The 21,307-nt window shown below is 43.2% G+C and overlaps 1 long non-coding RNA gene across 6 annotated transcripts; it reads right to left on the reverse strand.

Moving 5' to 3' along the window:
• Positions 1 to 4,648: 4,648 nt before the first annotated feature.
• LOC123120335 (uncharacterized) lies at positions 4,649 to 10,209 on the reverse strand. 6 transcript variants are annotated; one of them, XR_006459415.1, is made up of 6 exons: positions 9,935 to 10,209; positions 9,675 to 9,819; positions 7,649 to 9,475; positions 7,381 to 7,516; positions 6,909 to 7,139; positions 4,649 to 5,085 (listed from the first exon to the last, which is right to left on the reverse strand). It is a non-coding gene; the product is annotated as an uncharacterized lncRNA (long non-coding RNA). The 6 variants fall into 6 exon arrangements; XR_006459417.1 differs by having other exon boundaries at positions 7,649 to 7,842; positions 9,935 to 10,200; XR_006459418.1 differs by having other exon boundaries at positions 7,649 to 7,842; positions 8,519 to 9,819; positions 9,935 to 10,200.
• Positions 10,210 to 21,307: the final 11,098 nt, after the last annotated feature.

Consider the following 21,307-nt stretch of genomic DNA (forward strand, 5'->3'; position numbering starts at 1 on the left):
CCGGCAACATTCAGAAAAGAAGTTCCAAAAAAATAGGACACTCTTTATCTTCTGAAATCATTAATACATAAATATCAATAGGATAAATGAGTGAGACTATTATAATGTTGACATCTTTAAGAATGCCACAAGGCTTCCTGTCCGTTTTATCTGCAAGCTTAATAACAACATCAGTAGGCTCCAGAGTACACGGAGGAATTTCATCATAGATTTTTGCGTAGAGACTGTAGGGAATAATATTAACTGGGGAACCAGGGTCACACAACCCCAAATAGGACTTGCATCTGAAGGAGCATGCTAAAATTTGTTTACCTATATTCTTACCTTCCATTAACATAAGAAGTTGTGTCTTTTTCTAGGTGGACTTCTTTGTTCACAACTGGTATAGGCGTAGCAAGTTCTTTTACTATATCAACATAAGGTGGTGCCCTGCATCCTCCAACTTCACATTCTTCTTCCCTTTCGCTTAGGGCGCTCATACGTCTCCAACGTATCTATAATTTTATTGTTCCATGCTATTATATTATATGTTTTGGATGTTTTATATGCATTAATATACTATTTATATTATTTTTGGGACTAACCGATTAACCTGGAGCCCAGTTCTAGTTTCTCTTTTTTTCCTTGTTTTTGAGTTTTACAGAAAAGGAATATCAAACGGAGTCAAAACGAGCTGAAAATTTACGGTGATTTTTTATGGACCAAATGAGACACCCGAAGCACCCGAGGTGGGCCAGAAGAGTCCCGAGGTGACCACAAGCCTGGGGCGCCCCCCTAGGGTGCGCCTCCCTAGCTTGTGGGTCCCACAGGCACCCCCGTGACTTGTTTTCGACACTAAAAATCCTTATAAATATAGAAACCTCCAAAAAGAACCTTAGATCGGAAGTTCCACCGTCGAAAGCCTTTGTAGCCACAAAAAACCAATCGGGAGCCCGTTCCGACACCCTGCCAGAGGGGGAAACCATCACCGGAGGCCATCTTCATCATCCCGGAGGTCTCCATGACGAGGAGGGAGTAGTTCACCCTCGGGGCTGAGGGTATGTACCAGTAGCTATGTACCCGTAGCTATGTGTTTCCCCTCGGACCATATGGCTCCTGCCAGTTGCCGATAACTCGGTTACAAAACATGATCATCTCATACAATAAAATATAGCATCATGCCTTGACCATATCACATCACAACATGCCTTGCAAAAACAAGTTAGACGCCCTCTACTTTGTTGTTGCAAGTTTTACGTGGCTGCTACAGGCTGAGCAAGAACCGTTCTTACCTACGGATCAAAACCACAACGATAGTTCGTCAAGTTAGTGTTGTTTTAACCTTCTCAAGGACCGGGCATAGCCACACTCGGTTCAACTAAAGTTGGAGAAACTGACACCCGCCAGCCACCTGTGTGCAAAGCACGTCGGTAGAACCAGTCTCGCGTAAGCATACGCGTAATGTCGGTCCGGGCCGCTTCATCCAACAATACCGCCGAACCAAAGTATGACATGCTGGTAAGCAGTATGACTTGTATCGCCCACAACTCACTTGTGTTCTACTCGTGCATATAACATCTACGCATAAAACCTGGCTCTGATACCACTGTTGGGGAACGTAGTAATTTCAAAAAAAATTCCTACGCACACGCAGGATCATGGTGATGCATAGCAACGAGAGGGGAGAGTGTTGTCCACGTACCCTCGTAGACCGAAAGCGGAAGCGTTAGCACAACGCGGTTGATGTAGTCGTACGTCTTCACGATCCGACCGATCCAAGTACCGAACGTACGGCACCTCTGAGTTCAGCACACGTTCAGCTCGATGACGTCCCGCGAACTCCGATCTAGCAGAGCTTCACGGGAGAGTTCCGTCAGCACGACGGCGTGATGACGGTGATGATGTTGCTACCGACGCAGGGCTTCGCCTAAGCACCGCTACGATATGACCGGGGTGGAATATGGTGGAGGGGGGCACCGCACACGGCTGGAATAGATCAACAGATCAAATTGTGTGTTCTAGGGTGCCCCCCTGCCCCCGTATATAAAGGAGCAAGGGGGGAGGCGGCCGGCCAGGAGGACGGCGCGCCAAGGGAGGAGTCCTACTCCCATCGGGAGTAGGACTCCTCCTTTTCCTTGTTGGAGTAGGAGAGGGAAGGAAGGGAGAGAGGAGGAGAAGGAAAAAGGGGGGCGCCCCCCCTCCCCTCCCTCCTTACAATTCGGACTAGAGGGGGAGGGGGCGCGCGGCTGCCCTGGCCACCCCTCCTCTTCTCCCACTAAGGCCCATGAGGCCCAATTAACTCCCCGGGGGGTTCCGGTAACCCCCTGTTACTCCGGTTTTTCTCCGAAACCACTCGGAACACTTCCGGTGTCCGAATATAGTCGTCCAATATATCATATTTACATCTCGACCATTTCGAGACTCCTCGTCATGTCCGTGATCATATCCAGGACTCCAAACTACCTTCGGTACATCAAAACACAAAAACTCATAATACCGATCGTCACCAAACTTTAAGCGTGCGGACCCTACGGGTTTGAGAACTATGTAGACATGACCGAGACACGTCTCCGGTCAATAACCAATAGCGGAACCTGGATGTTCATATTGGCTCCTACATATTCTACGAAGATCTTTATCAGTCAAACCGCATAACAACATACGTTGTTCCCTTTGTCATCGGTATGTTAATTGCCCGAGATTCGATCGTCGGTATCTCAATACCTAATTCAATCTCGTTACCGGTAAGTCTCTATACTCGTTTCATAATGCATCATCCCGCAACTAACTCATTAGTCACATTGCTTGCAAGGCTTATAGTGATGTGCATTACCGAGAGGGCCCAGAGATACCTCTCCGACAATCGGCGTGACAAATCCTAATCTCAAAATACGCCAACTCAACAAGTACCTTCGGAGACACATGTAGAGCACCTTTATAATCACCCAGTTACGTTGTGACGTTTGGTAGCACACAAAGTGTTCCTCCGGTAAACGGGAGTTGCATAATCTCATAGTCATAGGAACATGTATAAGTCATGAAGAAAGCAATAGCAACATACTAAACGATCAAGTGCTAAGCTAACGGAATGGGTCAAGTCAATCACATCATTCTCCTAATGATGTGATCCCGTTAATCAAATGACAACTCATGTCTATGGCTAGGAAACTCAACCATCTTCGATTAACGAGCTAGTCAAGTAGAGGCATACTAGTGACACTATGTTCGTCTATGTATTCACACATGTATTATGTTTTCGGTTAATACAATTCTAGCATGAATAATAATAAACATTTATCATGATATGAGGAAATAAATAATAAATTTATTATTGCCTCTAGGGCATATTATCCTTTATGCATCTTATTTTGCTTAGTTCGGCGGTAGCATTATAAGATGATCTCTCACTAAATTTCAAGGTACAAGTGTTCTCCCTGAGTATGTACCGTTGCGAAAGTTCGTCGTGCCGAGACACTACGTGATGACCGGGTGTGATAAGCTCTACGTTCACATACAACGGGTGCAAGCCAGTTTTGCACACGCAGAATACTCGGGTTAAACTTAAAGAGCCTAGCATATGCAGATATGGCCTCGGAACACTGAGACCGAAAGGTCGAGCGTGAATCATATAGTAGACTAGTTGACCCGTTGCGCCAAATGGCGCAGAGACCCGCTAAAGCCATGTTGTCGATGAAAATAGTTTTATTTTGCAAGGACATATTCAATATTGGTAGTAGAAAGCCCATGTGTTGAATCATGCTATATTGAAAATGTGTTTATCACATTGAGAAACCTGAGTTTGAAAAAAAAACATATTTTGTATAACATGTCTAGACCAGTTAAGGGAGCATATATTTTTAGTTAAAAATATGGCTATCATGCTGAGATATTTGAGTTTGAAAAAAGACATATTTGTATAAGAACATTACATGGCGGAATAACCCAGTGGCAACATGTAGTGCTAAATACAACTCTGTAGGTTTACAGGAAGCAACAAATAAACACCTTAGCTGATTAACAAATAGGGAAACTGTAAACTACATTCTTTGGTATATACTTCCCATCCCTCAGCCGTAAAACATTTTTGCCTTTTTTTTCTAAAGTGTGGTATTACAGCAGCCAGACCAATGTAGTACTCACTAAAAGTTTTGTTACAGGAGTTTTGCCTGTTATCTGTACATCTCTTGCAGGAATTGTGCAAGGCAACATGCTGTAAATGTTGACCCTTCATTCTCTTTTCTAAGCAGTGAGAGTACCACCCATCATGAAAAATCAAATAAGTGTTACACATTTTTTACACTTAACTACCACAATCAATATCCATTGCATCAAAACTGGAAAGTAAAAAAAGGATAAAACAAGAACAAAGTCATGAACAGAGCATTGAGGAATCTGTAGATCAATTTCATGCAAGAAGAAAGAACTCACCCACCTACGGTTGCTTGCTATAATCCCTGCAAATTAGAAGAACACCAATGACATACAGAGGTGCATAAATAGCCAGATCAGAAGGAGATTATTGAGAGAGAGCAGTCAGGAGTGAAGGGAGACTTGCCTCCAGGAGGCTCCCTCGATGCAAACATGAAATGACAAATCAATTGAAGAAACAAGGACATTTCAAGTCTGCTGCAATGAGAGGGAAAACTTGAAATGGAAGGGCAAACCAAGATTGATAAGTACCACACCAGGAACGTAAGTTTATAATAGATATAGAAGTGACAATACACAACAGGTTTTTCAAAATTTACAATGAACAACATGATTTGGCTTCTTGCTCTAAAATAGAAACAATCTGCAACACTAACTTGGTGACAATCCCACCAATTCAACAACGATGTGGACATGATGTGGACATATCGCCAATTCAACAACTCTACCCTTCACTCCTTTGTGGCTTCTAGAATCAAAGGAGAACTACCATCATTGGAGGAAAGGGAAAAAAATTAACAACAGTTCTTGCGGTTAAAGCATCTGTCGAGTGAAGGTATGCCGCTATGAATCCTTCTTTTAGTAACCATCTGTACACAACAGCAGTAATGCCAAGGCAAAAAACTTGATCTCTGTTCATGGCCATCTCATTATTGAAAAAGTAAATGTAAAACTGGCCTGCAAGATAAATGTACATTCAGTTACTGGGAATACCACTGGATGAAATATAGTGCACACTCCAGATCTTATAACTTTTAATACATTTTCAACTAAGATTTTAAGCCATGAGATTATATGCCAATAGTTACATTTAAGCTTGTTAAAGCATAAAGCAATCATAAAAAGGCAGTAAGAATAAGCTTCAGGACACAGTGAGGGCTGAAAATACTTATTTGAAAACAATGAAACAACTCATTAAATTTAACTAAGTTTGAGAGTTCCAGTTTTAAGAATTAATACTGTACAACTAAGAGCAGGCTACAAAATAGTCAGTCAAGAAGATTCAACTGTATACACTTGATAATTAGAGACAATGTTTTTAACCAAAATTTTTTGACCAACACTTGAACCACCCCGTTGACGTGAAATATATAATATGGTCAGTCAAGCATATTAAAATTAATATATTAGAACTAATAAAAGTGCATTGAAAAGGCAACCATAAAGCAAGAACAACCGATGTCAAGAGCACTGACGATCACAGTAATGAGAAAAGGTAACACATGGCAAGAACAATGGACTGACCAGACCTTCTGAAATCCCTGGAACTACACGATATCAGATCCCTGACAACACACATAATACCTAAAAAGTAGCTGATGCGAGAATAAGTCCAAAAATAGTTATTTGTTTTCTAAACCCAAAGACAGTTGGGGAGACCTAGAGACAGATAGTTTACGGGTCGGTGAAAGAGGCTGGTGACAAAATTGAGACACCATAATACCTACGGATATGACAGACATGAGAACCTACATTAGCTTGGAAAAGGGGACTACATATCATTGGACCCACCTCTGAATAGAGAACCTACATTTCATATCCAATAACTGAAATTTGTGCGATACATCCATAAAGGAATATTAGAAGGACGGGCAGAAATTGGTGGCTCGACATATTGTTTAAGCAAATAAATAGTCACTACTTTCTTGTGCGCAATGGAGCACGTACAGATTCAACAACTAAGCTTTAGTAATGACCGCATGGTTGATGTGGGAGAAACAACATAACTATTGTAACACTGAGCTGTGAGCCTTGCATGATGTGCAGGTAGGCTAGCTTGATGGTGGAAAATCAGTGGCGATATGTCCACATTGGTATTGAAGAGCATGACAGATATAGTCACTTTCAAAAGGAGACCACACGTGTTTGGATTCAGCTTTGAATAGGAGAGTTTATTTGACACACCTCTCCTCAATCAAATGGTTCAGGTCTAAAAATATATAATGGTGAGCACAAGAGCAGAGTAGTCATGGTTGAGCCTGTTTTGACTTTCTTTTCTTATTCCACTTTGGAAAGGACAAAAGTGAACAAAAGCAGGCCTAAAACATATACTCCCTCCGTCCCAAAATAAGTGTCTCAACCTTAGTACAACTTTACACTAAAGTTAGTACAAAGTTGAGACACTTATTTTGGGACGGAGGGAGTACCATTTAATGCCTTCACAACAGTTTTTGCATGGCCAGTTAACTCTGAAAGAAGTCTGTGATATTACACTTAATATGTAAAAGAGGCTCAAACACTAAATTAAATTCAAAATAAAAGTAATGCTCATGCAGCATATTTTGTATTTACAACATCAGACAGTACCATCAAACGCTATATATTAGCTAGCTAAGTAGGAATCTCTCATTGGATTGTGCCTCTAAATAATACCATGGAGGCAGGAAACTAAGTATTTTCAGTCAGGAAAACAAAGATGCCTGCTTCCGCAACATGAATCGCAGAATTTTCATATAATTGTACTCACAAAGCTATTTAAACATAAAAGGAAACAGTAATACCTTGTATATTTGTACAACCTATCAAGAACAGAGTTGTGAATTAATCTCTTTGTATTGATGCCCTCATCACCAAGCCCACTATCACTGATGCCTTCTCTTCCGGCACCATAAGTAGTGTGGTCATTGTAGAAATATGACCAGTTATATTCTACTTGTGTCTATCTCTATCTTGCGATTCCACTGCTCACTGCCGTGGTTGCACTGCTCATGTCGGGTTAGAGTTATGGTGCCCTGCGAAACACGAGCAAAGTTTGAATAATCCAGTGGTTATATTCTACTTAAACTGGGACCATTATGCGTGATATTTTGAATGAATTGCTATGAGAGAGAGCTGAACAATTATATAGCAAATTGGGTGTCGTATTCAATTGTATCCATGGAAAATATATTACAATCTCTAAACTACAGCAGTGTACAATGAAGCGACAACCAACGAAGGAAGCAGAAGCGGGCGCTGACAGAGATGACAAACCCAAGTCTGGGAACGATGACAGTCGGATAGATATCTCATCTCTACTTCTGCTCATCTCCCTTTATTAAGACGCGACAACATATGTATATATATGATGTGCACCCAACTCTGTCTTTAGCATTGCCCGCTGCTGAACCTGCACATGAAAAAACTGACAAATGTTCTTATTCTTGTTCTGCCTTATGCAACAGGTCCGACGAACCTACAGCTTAGTATGTAAGTTAAGAAAAAAATATGGGGAATGATGGGGAAAAAGGTTGCTGCTAACCTAGAAGGGACGCCGTGGCACCACCAACAAGAGAGGCTATTTGTACAGCAACACAACTCGGTGTAGGAATCAACAGCAGTCACCCAAACACTAATCATATGGAACCTTAGAATGCCTTACCACGGCGCCATTCTGGCCAATAGCAGCACCTATTATGATGCCTTACCACCATGCCGTTCAGGTCAACGCATCACCTAAAATAAGAATGAATGAATGATAACGCATGAGATATCACGACATTGTAAATAAAGATTCAGCTGGATGATAACGCATGAGATATCACGGCCACGGCGGAACACAAAGATTCAGCTGGATACAAAAATCTAAAAAATGTATCAGAAAGGATTACAATAGAACTCGTGGTTGATCAGACAAAACTGGTACATATAGCTCCTAACTCAACTAATCCGAAGTTCAAAATAATTCATCTTTGCTTCTCAAACAGAGATAAAGATTGTAATTACTACTGCCTGAAGCATGTGATCAGTAAGCAATCTCGACTTCAACTTGAAGTTAGTCACTTGAAGATATAAACAACAGATGTCATAAAACACACAACAATGTGTCAATGATTTTGCGGTTATTTTTGGAACAAAAGGACAGTGCATCTTAGGCATTCCATTTCCCAAAAAAACCAAATTAACACTAGTGTCCTAAAAATATTAGGTAGTTAGAATGGAACATCAGGAACCATGCTATGCTCTACCATGCAAGGAGGCTGAAATGTGAATAGGAGTAAGCAAGTGACGGATTCAGTAAAATTTTGACCATTAGTAACTTCTACAGAATGCATCATATTTTGTATGTAATGTCGAAGTATCCACATCAAGATCACATGACAGGAAGTGGGAATTGAAGTGGCCAACTGACCAAGCCCAGGTGAAAGAAAATCTTGAATCTGTACATTCATGCCTGAGACAAAGAACTGATCATTAGCACTGTAATTCACACAAAGGTAGCTATTTTAGTTTTCCTTATATAAATCCAAGAAATACCACTAATATAATTTATCAAACTGCGAATATCCACAAATTGAGTTCCATTGCCCTTCAGTGTTTAGCAGTTGCTTTTTAACAGGATTGTAGATAGCCTCAGCAAATTGCATATCACTTCACTTACTTTCTAAGTGTCAATGCAGAACTTTGTGTGACGCAACCCCTAACTTTTCCGACATGCAACGCTCCCCAGGAACATGGGAGGTCAATGGGTTCGTGTGTGTTGAAATAGACCTGGTCCCAGAGTACACGATATGGGATATTCTACCACAAAATATAAACCAATACAAAATCCAACTCAAATGAATGCTACACTGAAGAAAATTTGATACAGAGCCTGACTCAGATGAACTCAAAACTGAAAACGATTTGCCAGATTCCACGCATTGTCAAAAGTCTTCGACTACAGAAAATACGTTTATGCTGAGTAAAAAGCATTGAAAGTTCAACCTTCTGTGTGACTCGACCCATTAAACGAATGCAAATATTTCTAGTGGCATGGAAATTTTGGTGTGTGTATACCTAATAGAAGGTCAGTGCTGCAGTGACTTGAGTAATAACGAACTAAAAGGACGAGTCAATTTTTATAACCGAAATACAGATGTGCAAACAGGCAAACAGGTTGATTGTAGCACTCGAAATTTAAATTCCATTGAACCATGCGAGAGTGGCGTGGGGAATGACAGTCAGTTTATCGAGATCGAACGTGGAGGAGACTTCCAGCAATCGTGGCTGCGCCGTCGCTGCTGCGCCTAGGGCAGTTCGGGAGGGGGGAGATTGCCGTCAACGCTATGGTTAACACGCATCCATGCCGGCGCTATCAAGCTGCACCCTGCGATCTCGCGTGCAACACGTAATGAGATCGTGTGGTTAGTATCTCCGTTCGCTGTTGTATACTGTATGATGTTGATTTGCACATTATAAAATTCCTTGATTTAGATGAAACAAGCAAATCTGCATGCTATTTGTTTTTCTTTGAATTACTACAGCCATACTCGAAGAAGAGTCAGTTATAGAACCTGAGCACTCACCCAATCTCAGATGCTGCTCAACACCCTCTGCTCCAACCCATAGAACATTCAGTCCTGCAGCAAATGAACTGAAGAACCAATCCCTGTCGCCAGCCTGCTCCCCATCCTGCGCAGCTCCACCACATAGCGACGGGAGCGCTGCTTCCTGCTCCAACCCATACAATGGCCGGTGACGCTAATTGTGCTAAGGGCGAGAGGCGATAAATGAAGATTTGGAGAGGAGGAAACTGAGAGAATAGAGATGGGGAAAGGGAACTCACCGTCTCAAGCTCGAGCTCGCCGACTGGCAGTCCTCTGCCTCGACCACCTCCATCGGGTCTCTCTATTTTTTGACCTTCCCCGTCTCGGCCTCGGGATCGAGCTTCGACCTACCACCGCCAGATCCGACCCCATCAACTTCTGGTTCCTTGCCTCCCCATGAAGTGTGCGCCGCCTGGAGCCTACCCCGTCGCTGCTCCTTCCCCGTGGAAACCCGTGGAGCCTACCCCGTCGCTGTTTAGATAGATGGCCCGTATTGTTGTTCCATTGTATTTTAATGCGTTCTTAGAGAAAGCTAAGTTGAAAGATGATGGTAGCAACTACATGGACGGACTGGGTCCGCAACTTAAGGATTATCCTCATTGTTGCACAGAAGAATTACGTTCTGAAAGCACCGCTAGGTGCCAAACCCGCTGCAGGAGCAACGCCAGATGTTATGAACGTCTGGCAGAGCAAAGCTGATGACTACTCGATAGTTCAGTGTGCCATGCTTTACGGCTTAGAACCGGGACTTCAACGACGTTTTGAACGTCATGGAGCATATGAGATGTTTCAGGAGTTGAAGTTAATATTTCAAGCAAATGGCCGGATTGAGAGATATGAAGTCTTCAATAAGTTCTACAACTGCAAAATGGAGGAGAATAGTTCTGTCAGTAAGCATGTACTCAAAATGTCTGGGTATAACAATCACTTGATTCAACTGGGAGTTAATCTTCCTGATGATAGTGTCATTGACAAAATTCTTCAATCAGTGCCACCAAGCTACAAGAGCTTCGTGATAAACTATAATATGCAAGGGATGGATAAGACAATTCCCGAGCTCTTCGCGATGCTAAAAGCTGCGGAGGTAGAAATCAATAAAGAGCATTAAGTGTTGATGGTCAACAAGACCACCAGTTTCAAGAAAAAGGGTAAACGGAAGAAAGGAAACTTTAAGAAGAACGGCAAGCAAGTTGCTGCACAGGTGAAGAAGGCCATGTCTGGACCTAAGCCTAAGGTACACTTCCGTGATGATACATGTTTGTCACAGTAGGTCACGTTTTCTGTCATGCATGTACATCCATGACAAATTTATGACAGAATCAAGATAGTCATACCTGTGGTGTCGTAGAAGTGTTCCATGACATTACCAAAATTATCATCACGGAAGTGTCCACTTCCATGACGATAAATCGCGCGTCACATAAGTGCTTTCGTCAAGGGTGACCGACACGTGGCATCCACCGTAACGGAACGCCGTTAAGCTATCGGGTCTGGTTTTGGATCCGATAACCCGTTAACAGCCCCGACCAATGGGGATTTTCCACGTGAAAAATCATCATTGGCTGGAGGGAACACGTGTCGGCTCGCCGTTGGGACAGATGTCATCCACTTATTGGACCCAAAGCGCCTATGATACGTCGACACGTGGCACGGCCCAACAGAGGACCATGCCTGTGAAAAGGCCGGCCCGTTTGACGTGGTCAAAAGGTGGCGGGCCGGCCCACGACAAGCCTGTTAACGGCATGTTCGCATACAGCCAATTTACAACCCGCTAACCCAGGGCCCGTTTACGGCCTATCCGAATTAGGCCCAGTAGCGTCATCTGGGCCGTCCAATATAATTCCAACCCGTTTTAACTTCCGGCCCATGTATGGCCCATGACGTCTTTCGGCCCATATGAGGCCCTTAGTAACCCTCGGCCCATTAACGGCCCGTGGTACAACTGACCCGTAATGAACAGTGTATCACTTTATACCCATTAACGGCCCATTATACCGTTGGGCCATTTCCAGCCATGTTATCTTTCGGCCTTCTCAGGGCCCATTTATTCTTGGGCTCATTTCCAGCATTCATTTACTTTCGGCCCGTTACTGTCATTTTCTGCTTGTGGGCCAAATTCAGCCCGTGGTTACAGTCGGCCCGTTTGTGGCCCGTTAATACGTTGGGCCGTTTTCATAGCGTCATCAAATACGGCCGATTAACGACAGCCCGTTATGGTCGGCCCGTTATGGTCAGCCCATGAACGGACGATTTCAACTCTAGCCCATTTACGGCCATAATGTGGTCTGTTATTGGCCCATGTTTGGCCAACCGATCAAGGCCCATTGTGTCTACGGTCCGTATAAGGCCCATTGTTTCTATGCCCCGTATAAGGCCTATTGTTTCTACGCCCCGTAGAAGGCCCATTGTTTCTACGGCCCTTAGAAGGCCCATTGTTTCTACGGCCCGTAGGAGGCCCATGTTAACTACAGTAAATATGTAGCCCATGGTTAATGTGGCCTAGTTTTAAAAAATAGGCAATTGCGGCCACTAGCAAACCGCGGAAAACGAACTGCACTGACTACAAGAAAACAAATAAACAAGACAATAAGGAAATAAATAGGCAAGCAACTTACGCTAGGCTATCACGGCTATTACACATATTACATCCACTGGGCATCAAAGTTCGCCACCCGTGCAAATATATGGAACAAAGCAGCATATAAACGCCGCAGCAAAACAAGTCCAAAACTGAAACCACTTCAGAAGAGCTCAAGAAACAATATCCTGGGTACCCATAATGCTGGCAAGATGCTTAGCAAGCTTATTAACTTTCTCTTGTTTGGTGCTTAAATCCTCCAGCACTTGTTGTTGCACCAGAAAGTATGCATCTGAATTCTACAGGGACTTCCTCAGTCCTTCGGCTTCCTGTCGCATAACATCTGATCGATGTCTTTCAACTTGAAGTTGAGACTCAAGAAGTCGAACTGATTCAGGCAGCGAGTTCGAAGAGCTGGTGCCAACAGTAGTAGCCAGTAACTCGAACTACATCAAGACAGGACTTTGGGGTTGTCTCAGTGTCTTCAATATAGTTTTTATCAGCTTTCTTGAAGACCAACAGGGATGTCTCACTATCTTGAACCTTATCTGCATTACTTCCTATACCATTGCATAACAGGGGTACTCTTCTCCAATATTTTATCCGCAATATAAAAGAGAAACAAACAAACACATCACAGGTTTACAATGTAGTATATGAAACTCATTTTGGTAAATCAGTTCAGTAGTAAGGTGGATAGGATAACAGCACGAAACAAACATATATCTATGTAGTATGGTCTCTGTATGGTCTATATCATTCTAGTTTATGTTGCCAAATCAAGATAGATATAGTTCGAATCATATCTATTTAAGACAAAGCAGCTTAGATAGAATATAAGTGTGGGAAACTACACAACAATAACAACACTTGTAAGGTGCATGACATGAGAATATAACTGTTTATTCAATTGAAACTGAAATCAACATAGAGCAAGTTACAACAGCAAACACGTTAAAGAAACAGGTTTAAAACATACCTGTTGCGCCATTGGAGTTTCAATTGCATCCTTCAAATTTGAAATTAGTTGGTATGAGTAAATACAGTGATGAAAGAGCAAAGTAGTATGAACCATAGCTACGGAACCTGACCTGAGAACAATTCTTCTTCTGCTTAAGCGTTGACTTGGGGTTCGGAGTGGTGGTCCTCGTGCTTTGGGCACTGCAGTTGCCTTACTAACTGCTCGTGTTTGGGTGCTCTGTGGTGGAGACGGTGTTGTGTCAACGGGAACTGGGTTACTATCTGCTGGGGTTGGGGTTAGAAGGGGTGTAGCTGGTTCTCTGTCCAACTGGGTAGGGGTACAATCTGCGTGAGTCTAGGTTATGTGTGGTGGGGCTGGTTCTTTGGCAAGTACAACCGTGGTTCTATCTCTATCGACAGGTAGCACGATCTTTTCTGAAGACTGTGTTTTTACTCCCACAGATACTGCCATCACCCCCTCCAATTGAAATGGCTGATAAACAAGAAAAGTAATTGAATGTACAGACATTGTAAGATAGACAGGTGCAATGGATAGTAGGAAAGAAAACAGGGCATGAAATAATTCACATTTATGTTGTCTAACCAAACAGAATAGCAGGACATAATTTCACATATATGATGGCTAATTAAACAAGATAGCATGACACAATTTCACATGTATGATGGCTAACTAAATAGGATAGAATGACATACTTCAAAATATGATGACTATGTAAACAGGATGACATGATATAACTATACGATGTGTCTATTAAAGTGGTTGGCATGCCATAAATCACAAACATGCCGTCGACGGAAACATGATGGCATGATATAATTCACGGATAGAATGACATAATTCAAAATATGATGACTATGTGAACATGATGAGATGATATAACTATATTATGTCTTTAGAAAATGGGTTGGCATGCCATAATTCAGATACATGATGTCTATGTAAACATCATGGCATGATATAATTCAAATATATGATTTATATACTAAGGAAGTGAGCAGAGGGCAATCGCATATATGATGTGTCAACTAAGGAGATGGCATTCAATATCGTGTATATGATGTAAAAACTAAGCATTGCAATAAAACATATGCATGATATGAGTAATATAACCCTGCCAAGTTTGAGCATACACCTCAGGGGGATAATAGGACTGGTCATCTGCCTCCGAATCCTCCTCTGAAGAGCTATCTGTAACCAGCAAGATATCTGCTTCACCAGGTAGCATTGTCTGCTCTGAAGACCTTGTTTTCACTCCAGATTTTTCCATCACCAATTCAAATGGCTGATGCACAGGAAGAGCAGTTGAATATACAAACATTGTCGACAAAAGCAATGAGAAATACAAAAAAAGGACGGCATGATATAATTCACATATATGATGCTTGGCTAAACAGCATGACATTGCATAATTCACATATATAATGCCTTGCAACAAGATAGCATTGCATAATTCACATATATAATGTCTTGCAACAAGATGGCATTGCATAATTCACATATATGGTAATTAGACACTAAACAGGTGGCATTCACGCAAAGCATGTATAAACTAAGCAAATGACATAGCAATGCAAGATACCATACACACGGTATGAGCATCATAACCCTGCCAAGTTAGAGCATGCACCTCGGGGGGGAATAGGACTGGTCATCTGTCTCTAAATCCTCCTCTGAGGAGCTATCTATAACCAGCAAGACATGCACTTTGTCAGATAGCATTGTCTGCTCTGAAGACCTTGTTTCCACTCCAGATTTTTCCATGACCGTGTTGAATGGCTGATGCACAAGAAGAGTAATTGAATGTACTAAAATTGTTGACAAATTTAACACGTAATAAAAAATGATGTCATGATATAATTCACATATAAGATGACTGGCTAACCAGGGTGGCATTGCAAAATTCACATATATGATGCCTGGCTAAACAAGATGGCATTGCATGATTCACATATACGATAAAGAAACTAAACAGATGGCATTGACACAAAGCATGTCTAAACTAAGCAGATGACATCTTTGATGTATACAGTAAGCAATGCAAGGCACCATATGCATGATATTACCAACATCAGCATGCCAAGTTAGAGCGAAGACCTCATGGGGTAAATAGGAGTGGTCTTCTGCTTCTGAATCCCCCTCAGAACAGTTATCTTCCTCTTGATTACGATCCGAAATGGGTGGAGGGGGGCTGCCTTTGCGCCCACCATGGAGCGACGTCTGCATGAAATTTTATTGCCAGGCAAGGCTCGTCTCTTTTGCTCTACATGTTTAGTTCCATTGTGTACAATAATTGACATGCATAGGAATAAAAAATAGTGAGATTATGTAAGGAGTGCATGCACAAATCCAGAGTGATGGTAGCAAACTGTGGATAGACCCAAAACCAATGATAGCAGGCAGATAATAGCTTTAGTTAAAAAATACAGATAATGGCTCCTTTAATGTTTGTTTGCACCCAACATGAAACTCATAGTAGACACCCGAGATTAACCAGATAGTAGACAGATAGTACTGATTGCTGCCCCAATGTGTACCCCACAACCATTTAAAAACTCAAGTTTCAGCATAAGTTTGGACCTGAGTCGGAGTCTAATAGGTGAACACGACGATAAAGTAGCATGTCATCATATTAAGCGATGCATAACGTAAGCAGACACGGAAGAGTGCGACCTCTCTTGCGGACCCGTGTAGTCCTCAAGGTCATCTGCTCAGTTGATGATGGTAATGCAGTGGTCGTGGCTGCTGGCGGCGGGGAAGAAGATCTGAGGCGGCGAAAGACAGTCTGGAGAGCGGATCCCTGCTGTGGTGAACCCTTCCGTCGTTGGAGCAGCTGAGCTGGGGTGGAACACATCACCGCAGGAGCAGGATAAACCACACATGGTTTTCTTTGACACATATCTGTAACAGAAGTAATTGTGTAAGGGCTTGTTTGAATTTGAGGATTCTAACAATGCAGGGATAGGAAATAGACAAGAATAGGATAGGAATGCACATGCAAAACGGAGAATTTAAAAACACAGGGTTTCTGCCAATCTGGGTGTTTGGTTCACAAGAATTGGAAGATCACAGGATGCAAAGAAGCATGGTGAGATTAAGTCAAACCACAAGAAAATGTACGATTATAATGCTATTATGCTACTATCTCTTAGTCTTGTGCTTCATGAATAGGAATTTGAAAAGGAGGACAAGTGGAAATTAAAATTCCTACGGTTTTTCTTTCAAGGAGACACTAAAGGAACAAATCCTACAGTTTTCCTTTGCTGCATTCCTTTGCACCAAATTCATGAAAAGTAGTATCATACGAAACTTTCCAATTCCTATGTTTTTCATTCACTTTTCCTTTCAAGCACTGGCGATTCTAGTAGGCAGGCTTGAGCAAGGAACAACCTACACTAAAAAAATGTTTTTGTGCTACTTCTATTGTTTTGGACCCAGGCCACTGCCCTACTAGCTCAACTCCCAGGGCCATCGACAAATGCATAGCTCAAACGCGGAGAGATAAATAATGATGGCGTTCAAGAGAGTCCATCACGGATAGCTAAGTTGCGTGGTACCTCACTGCTTGTCATATAGTAGGATAAAATAATCGTATTTACCGTTACTCCGTGTGCTCAGTGGACAATATATATAACACGTAGAGTAAAAAAGATATGCAACAAGTGTACAACCTCTTTGGCGAAGCCATGTCGATCTCAGCGTGATTGGGTTGGCCGGTGAGGATGCTCCGGCTGACTTGGCTGTCGGAGGAGGGGAAGAAGATCTTAGGCATCTGGAGATGGAGCCCGAGGTACTGCTCCACTGTGATGGAGGGTTTCGTCATTGGAGTAGCTCCGGTGAGTTGTACGACGCCGAGGCTGAAGTAGGACAAGAGAGACAACGCTAACCTGAGTGGAATTCTAATAGCATCTTCAATAGATGACGTAAAATACATAACCATAAAGTGCTAGATGTATACATCAGCCGCTCATCTCTAAACTTAACTGTTGAAACTGAATTTAACTGTCGAAACTGAACTTAACTGTCGAAACTGAATTTTGCTGTCGAAACTGAATTTTACTGTCGAAACTGAACGCACTAGAGGTGAGGCTACACGTCAGTCGACTGACTTTTTCATCTCTGGTCAGTCGATTTTGCAGCCGTTGGATACGAAATCAAGGGCCTGCAGTTCATCTTCAACCTCCACCCCCATGAGCCGCCAGCCACCATCGGCCAAACAGCCGCCCCGAAAACACTCCCCACCGCCGGTCCGCCGCCGCCCCGGCCATCCCTGTAGGCCCCCCGTGCCGAGCTTTTTCTCCGGCGATCCCCACGCCACCGCCCCGCCACCGCCCCACCCTGAACCCTAAGATAGATAGTGGAGTACCTCTCCGGCGAGCCCCCCTTCCCGCTACGGCTGGTTCTTCCTTAACTCCGGCGAGCCCCCCCACCCCCTGAAAATCGACTGACCCAAAAGTCGATCTAGTCGACTGAAGTGTAGCTAAATCGGAGCAGCATCGCAAGCAAGAGCAAGAGCGAGAGCAGCATCAACAGCAAGAGCGAGAGCAGCAGCGCGAGCAAGAGCAGACCAGGCAGGGGACCGAGAGCAAGAGCAGAGCAGCAGCGTGAGCGAGAGCTAAAGCAGCAGCAACTCCTACTGATGTGGACGTTGCCGCCGAGGGAGCGACGCCGTGGAGGAAGTGGCCGGCGACGCCGCCGTGGATGGAGCCGCGCCGTGTCGGCTCGGGACCAAGCATCGACAACACCGTGAGATCGAATCAAGAAGAAAATGCGGCGATTAGTGTACAACCTCTTTGGTGGCGCCGATTAGGCCGCAGCTTCATCCGAGGAAACGGTGATGATGATGCTCTTTCGGTGGTGTAGGTGAAGACGGTGGTGTGGGAATGGAGGTGGCTCGAAAGACGAGGGGAACATCGGGGCAGCTCCTTGGAGGTGGAGGACGGGGTGGCTGAACCGGCGGGACGACTAGATCAACGACGGATCCTCATCCGGTACGGTGGATGAGGGACGTCGAGGTGTTGCTGTGGACGACGTCGTTGGGGAAGAGGCTCCGGCTGGGTGGCGGACGGAGGAGGGTGTGGGGCTTCGCGGGTTTTGCCGGCCTCGGTGTGCGAATGGGTGGGCGGATGGGATGGGAGTGGGGAACCATGGCTTAGGGACGCGCTTGTCCGAAATGTGGGGTAAGTTACGAAAGTACCCCCACCGATTTGAGGCGGTTCTTTCGGTTCAGGGGTATCACGGGCATTTCGCGTGTCGGGATTTCACAGGAGGTGGGAGTTTTCGCGCACGTTGTAATTTTGGAATAGCAAGGCGCGGGTTGAGATGGAGGGAGTTGTCGGAGCACAACGAGACAAAGATATATCTTAAATATTTCGGACTAACAAGGCGTGGGTTGAAGAGGCGGGAGTTTCGCAGCATGATAGACAGAGACGTGCGCTTGAAATTTCGGCATAACAAGGCGCGACTTGAAATTTCGGGAGAACAAGCTTAACGTGTACCCAAAAAAAGACAATTTAGACTAGTATGATATACTACGTACAATGTGTTTAACACGCACAACACACACACAGACACCATTTTAGACTAGTAAGGTACACGTGCATTGCACGCATGAGATTTGGCAACCAAATTATGAATAAATACCACATTATAGCATGTAAGCTTTGAGTCATATATGCATGATGTAGATGTTCGTTTAATTCTTATAGGTCATTTCATTCAAAATCATCTAGTTTTTATAAGAAAGCTAATCTATTTTAAGATTCATATAATTGTGTGTTGTAAGGCATAAAGTAAAAACAAATCATGTAGAAAAACATTTGGGCAATTTTGATACGGAATATTCTAGAACAAAGAAGAAGTGCTTATGTTTTGAGGTTTGTGCATTATGCTTAAGTTCAACCATACAGTCTTCTAGATTGTACATGTGGCAAAATCTGGTGGAATCTAGATGATATCCAACGGCCAGTAGTGCTCAAATTTTCCAGCTCTGCACCATCGGATTGGCCTCATCTAATGACCATCTTTCAAAGTTAAAGTTATCCGCACACTATATAAAAAATATAAAATATAATATATATATATATAGGGGTATAGATATAGATATGTGATGCAAAAGCCACCCATCATCTCCAATCAGAATAGTGTGTCCATGCATGGATGCAATGTGGCCAAACGATGTCTGCCATCGGTATCTCAAATTCAAACCAATCCGACCTTTGTTCAATGTGTATACATTGCAACATGCTCGTTTCCAAACCACACCGCGCAGATCTCCGTTATACTCATGCATGCATGGGTTTCAAACATCATGATCTCTTATTCAAATATTTGAATTCAACTTTACATTGATTATGACCTCACCTAGTCTTTTACACCCACACATTGGTCTTCTCTTTATAATTGTACCACTAACTTTCTCTCGTGCATGCATGCACACACACTACCAGTCGGCATTATCCATCGCACACATGCAATCTTTTTCTTCAGGTCGGTCTCCCATGAAGGCACACACACACATCCCCCTCTCCATCATATCAGGCATTCTTTATCTCTCACGTGCATGCGCAACGATCGATGTTCCTCTATGTGTGTGTGTGTGTGTATAGCTAGGTCTTTCATAGTTTTCCACATAAACCGATCAATCTATATATCTAGTGAGGTCTCACCCTCTTTCCCACGTCTACATCGATCAATCTATACCTCTCTATATAGGATTACATATATAGCTAATACACCCACATTAATTATATATCCAATGCCCCCCTCTCATCATCCATGCCTTTCGCTTCATCTCTCAGACGCGTGCACAATGGCGAAGACAGGGGGCAGCAAGGGCCCTACCCCCCTAACATCACTATATATCGAGGCTAATATGAATCTGATCATTAGACAATTGCTGGTGAAAATGGTGTAAGTTGATGAATTGTCCCTCCTCGTAAAGGATTAGCAATGCTTGGCCCCCTAGCTCATGGGACATTTTTCATGGCTCCGCCACTACGCGCAACAGCGCACGTTCTCGCCCCCTCTCTCTAAATATCGATCTCGCAGTTGTGCACTCCTTCATAGTCTCCCTCCATTCGGCCCCTCGCACAATCTTCTAGCCCCCACCGGATTTTGCCACATGTACAATCTAGCAGACTCCATGGTTGAACTTAAGCATAATGCACAAATCTCAAAACAACAGTGGTTCTCCTTTGTTCTAGAATCTTCCGTATCATAACTGCCCAAACTTTTTTTCTAGTTGAATTGCCATTATTTGTTTTTTACTTTATGCTTTACAACGCACAATTCCATGAATCATAAAATAGATGAAGGGCTTCTTTGATTCAAAGGATTCTCGAAGGAATTTTGGAGGATTCTAATCCTTAGGAATTTTTCCTATCTTGGTTGTTTGATTCGTAGGATTGTAAACCATAGAAATTTTTCCATATGATTCATTTGCACTAGATTTCATAGGAAACATCCCATCCACTCAAACCTCTTTGAAATAATTCTGCGTTTTTTTCAATGCACAATCAAACACTCGTACCATCTTGTAGGATTCAAAACGACATTCCACTCTAATCCCATGTTCTTCCTATTCCCGCGTTTTGGAAATCCTACGAATCAAAGAGGCCCTAGGTTTTTTGTAAAAACTAATTGATTTTGAATGAGATGAACTATAAGAATTAAACAAAGGTCTACATCAGGCATATATGACTCAGAGCTTACATGCTACAATGTGGTATTTATTCATAATTTGGTTGCAAAATCTGACGCGTGCAATGCACGTGTACCTTACTAGTACTTCGAGTATGTGAAAAACATAATGGCACACTACACAGTGTCTCTCTTACAGTTCATGAAGCCACGTGGCACATGTGGAGGCGTTGTCGCGACATCCTTGTGTGGATTGATCACAGTGACGTGCTGCTGGTTCCAGAAGAATGTACTCGTCCTTCCTGAGCCGCACTGGCGGTACATGTACGAAGCGAAGATGTGCATGCATGCCACGCACGCACACGCAGGTACACGGGCGGACGCAATTTTGTACCAAGATCCACTCCATGTGAT

This window comes from Triticum aestivum, chromosome 5D (assembly GCF_018294505.1).
Source record: "Triticum aestivum cultivar Chinese Spring chromosome 5D, IWGSC CS RefSeq v2.1, whole genome shotgun sequence".
NCBI classification, from domain to species: Eukaryota; Viridiplantae; Streptophyta; class Magnoliopsida; order Poales; family Poaceae; genus Triticum; species Triticum aestivum.